Below are 5,000 nucleotides of genomic sequence, written 5' to 3' on the forward strand. Positions count from 1 at the left end.
ACCCTAACCCTAACCCTAACCCTAACCCTAACCCTAACCCTAACCCTAACCCTAACCCTAACCCTAACCCTAACCCTAACCCTAACCCTAACCCTAACCCTAACCCTAACCCTAACCCTAACCCTAACCCTAACCCTAACCCTAACCCTAACCCTAACCCTAACCCTAACCCTAACCCTAACCCTAACCCTAACCCTAACCCTAACCCTAACCCTAACCCTAACCCTAACCCTAACCCTAACCCTAACCCTAACCCTAACCCTAACCCTAACCCTAACCCTAACCCTAACCCTAACCCTAACCCTAACCCTAACCCTAACCCTAACCCTAACCCTAACCCTAACCCTAACCCTAACCCTAACCCTAACCCTAACCCTAACCCTAACCCTAACCCTAACCCTAACCCTAACCCTAACCCTAACCCTAACCCTAACCCTAACCCTAACCCTAACCCTAACCCTAACCCTAACCCTAACCCTAACCCTAACCCTAACCCTAACCCTAACCCTAACCCTAACCCTAACCCTAACCCTAACCCTAACCCTAACCCTAACCCTAACCCTAACCCTAACCCTAACCCTAACCCTAACCCTAACCCTAACCCTAACCCTAACCCTAACCCTAACCCTAACCCTAACCCTAACCCTAACCCTAACCCTAACCCTAACCCTAACCCTAACCCTAACCCTAACCCTAACCCTAACCCTAACCCTAACCCTAACCCTAACCCTAACCCTAACCCTAACCCTAACCCTAACCCTAACCCTAACCCTAACCCTAACCCTAACCCTAACCCTAACCCTAACCCTAACCCTAACCCTAACCCTAACCCTAACCCTAACCCTAACCCTAACCCTAACCCTAACCCTAACCCTAACCCTAACCCTAACCCTAACCCTAACCCTAACCCTAACCCTAACCCTAACCCTAACCCTAACCCTAACCCTAACCCTAACCCTAACCCTAACCCTAACCCTAACCCTAACCCTAACCCTAACCCTAACCCTAACCCTAACCCTAACCCTAACCCTAACCCTAACCCTAACCCTAACCCTAACCCTAACCCTAACCCTAACCCTAACCCTAACCCTAACCCTAACCCTAACCCTAACCCTAACCCTAACCCTAACCCTAACCCTAACCCTAACCCTAACCCTAACCCTAACCCTAACCCTAACCCTAACCCTAACCCTAACCCTAACCCTAACCCTAACCCTAACCCTAACCCTAACCCTAACCCTAACCCTAACCCTAACCCTAACCCTAACCCTAACCCTAACCCTAACCCTAACCCTAACCCTAACCCTAACCCTAACCCTAACCCTAACCCTAACCCTAACCCTAACCCTAACCCTAACCCTAACCCTAACCCTAACCCTAACCCTAACCCTAACCCTAACCCTAACCCTAACCCTAACCCTAACCCTAACCCTAACCCTAACCCTAACCCTAACCCTAACCCTAACCCTAACCCTAACCCTAACCCTAACCCTAACCCTAACCCTAACCCTAACCCTAACCCTAACCCTAACCCTAACCCTAACCCTAACCCTAACCCTAACCCTAACCCTAACCCTAACCCTAACCCTAACCCTAACCCTAACCCTAACCCTAACCCTAACCCTAACCCTAACCCTAACCCTAACCCTAACCCTAACCCTAACCCTAACCCTAACCCTAACCCTAACCCTAACCCTAACCCTAACCCTAACCCTAACCCTAACCCTAACCCTAACCCTAACCCTAACCCTAACCCTAACCCTAACCCTAACCCTAACCCTAACCCTAACCCTAACCCTAACCCTAACCCTAACCCTAACCCTAACCCTAACCCTAACCCTAACCCTAACCCTAACCCTAACCCTAACCCTAACCCTAACCCTAACCCTAACCCTAACCCTAACCCTAACCCTAACCCTAACCCTAACCCTAACCCTAACCCTAACCCTAACCCTAACCCTAACCCTAACCCTAACCCTAACCCTAACCCTAACCCTAACCCTAACCCTAACCCTAACCCTAACCCTAACCCTAACCCTAACCCTAACCCTAACCCTAACCCTAACCCTAACCCTAACCCTAACCCTAACCCTAACCCTAACCCTAACCCTAACCCTAACCCTAACCCTAACCCTAACCCTAACCCTAACCCTAACCCTAACCCTAACCCTAACCCTAACCCTAACCCTAACCCTAACCCTAACCCTAACCCTAACCCTAACCCTAACCCTAACCCTAACCCTAACCCTAACCCTAACCCTAACCCTAACCCTAACCCTAACCCTAACCCTAACCCTAACCCTAACCCTAACCCTAACCCTAACCCTAACCCTAACCCTAACCCTAACCCTAACCCTAACCCTAACCCTAACCCTAACCCTAACCCTAACCCTAACCCTAACCCTAACCCTAACCCTAACCCTAACCCTAACCCTAACCCTAACCCTAACCCTAACCCTAACCCTAACCCTAACCCTAACCCTAACCCTAACCCTAACCCTAACCCTAACCCTAACCCTAACCCTAACCCTAACCCTAACCCTAACCCTAACCCTAACCCTAACCCTAACCCTAACCCTAACCCTAACCCTAACCCTAACCCTAACCCTAACCCTAACCCTAACCCTAACCCTAACCCTAACCCTAACCCTAACCCTAACCCTAACCCTAACCCTAACCCTAACCCTAACCCTAACCCTAACCCTAACCCTAACCCTAACCCTAACCCTAACCCTAACCCTAACCCTAACCCTAACCCTAACCCTAACCCTAACCCTAACCCTAACCCTAACCCTAACCCTAACCCTAACCCTAACCCTAACCCTAACCCTAACCCTAACCCTAACCCTAACCCTAACCCTAACCCTAACCCTAACCCTAACCCTAACCCTAACCCTAACCCTAACCCTAACCCTAACCCTAACCCTAACCCTAACCCTAACCCTAACCCTAACCCTAACCCTAACCCTAACCCTAACCCTAACCCTAACCCTAACCCTAACCCTAACCCTAACCCTAACCCTAACCCTAACCCTAACCCTAACCCTAACCCTAACCCTAACCCTAACCCTAACCCTAACCCTAACCCTAACCCTAACCCTAACCCTAACCCTAACCCTAACCCTAACCCTAACCCTAACCCTAACCCTAACCCTAACCCTAACCCTAACCCTAACCCTAACCCTAACCCTAACCCTAACCCTAACCCTAACCCTAACCCTAACCCTAACCCTAACCCTAACCCTAACCCTAACCCTAACCCTAACCCTAACCCTAACCCTAACCCTAACCCTAACCCTAACCCTAACCCTAACCCTAACCCTAACCCTAACCCTAACCCTAACCCTAACCCTAACCCTAACCCTAACCCTAACCCTAACCCTAACCCTAACCCTAACCCTAACCCTAACCCTAACCCTAACCCTAACCCTAACCCTAACCCTAACCCTAACCCTAACCCTAACCCTAACCCTAACCCTAACCCTAACCCTAACCCTAACCCTAACCCTAACCCTAACCCTAACCCTAACCCTAACCCTAACCCTAACCCTAACCCTAACCCTAACCCTAACCCTAACCCTAACCCTAACCCTAACCCTAACCCTAACCCTAACCCTAACCCTAACCCTAACCCTAACCCTAACCCTAACCCTAACCCTAACCCTAACCCTAACCCTAACCCTAACCCTAACCCTAACCCTAACCCTAACCCTAACCCTAACCCTAACCCTAACCCTAACCCTAACCCTAACCCTAACCCTAACCCTAACCCTAACCCTAACCCTAACCCTAACCCTAACCCTAACCCTAACCCTAACCCTAACCCTAACCCTAACCCTAACCCTAACCCTAACCCTAACCCTAACCCTAACCCTAACCCTAACCCTAACCCTAACCCTAACCCTAACCCTAACCCTAACCCTAACCCTAACCCTAACCCTAACCCTAACCCTAACCCTAACCCTAACCCTAACCCTAACCCTAACCCTAACCCTAACCCTAACCCTAACCCTAACCCTAACCCTAACCCTAACCCTAACCCTAACCCTAACCCTAACCCTAACCCTAACCCTAACCCTAACCCTAACCCTAACCCTAACCCTAACCCTAACCCTAACCCTAACCCTAACCCTAACCCTAACCCTAACCCTAACCCTAACCCTAACCCTAACCCTAACCCTAACCCTAACCCTAACCCTAACCCTAACCCTAACCCTAACCCTAACCCTAACCCTAACCCTAACCCTAACCCTAACCCTAACCCTAACCCTAACCCTAACCCTAACCCTAACCCTAACCCTAACCCTAACCCTAACCCTAACCCTAACCCTAACCCTAACCCTAACCCTAACCCTAACCCTAACCCTAACCCTAACCCTAACCCTAACCCTAACCCTAACCCTAACCCTAACCCTAACCCTAACCCTAACCCTAACCCTAACCCTAACCCTAACCCTAACCCTAACCCTAACCCTAACCCTAACCCTAACCCTAACCCTAACCCTAACCCTAACCCTAACCCTAACCCTAACCCTAACCCTAACCCTAACCCTAACCCTAACCCTAACCCTAACCCTAACCCTAACCCTAACCCTAACCCTAACCCTAACCCTAACCCTAACCCTAACCCTAACCCTAACCCTAACCCTAACCCTAACCCTAACCCTAACCCTAACCCTAACCCTAACCCTAACCCTAACCCTAACCCTAACCCTAACCCTAACCCTAACCCTAACCCTAACCCTAACCCTAACCCTAACCCTAACCCTAACCCTAACCCTAACCCTAACCCTAACCCTAACCCTAACCCTAACCCTAACCCTAACCCTAACCCTAACCCTAACCCTAACCCTAACCCTAACCCTAACCCTAACCCTAACCCTAACCCTAACCCTAACCCTAACCCTAACCCTAACCCTAACCCTAACCCTAACCCTAACCCTAACCCTAACCCTAACCCTAACCCTAACCCTAACCCTAACCCTAACCCTAACCCTAAC

This window comes from Pan paniscus, chromosome 18, assembly GCF_029289425.2.
Source record: "Pan paniscus chromosome 18, NHGRI_mPanPan1-v2.0_pri, whole genome shotgun sequence".
Taxonomy (NCBI): domain Eukaryota; kingdom Metazoa; phylum Chordata; class Mammalia; order Primates; family Hominidae; genus Pan; species Pan paniscus.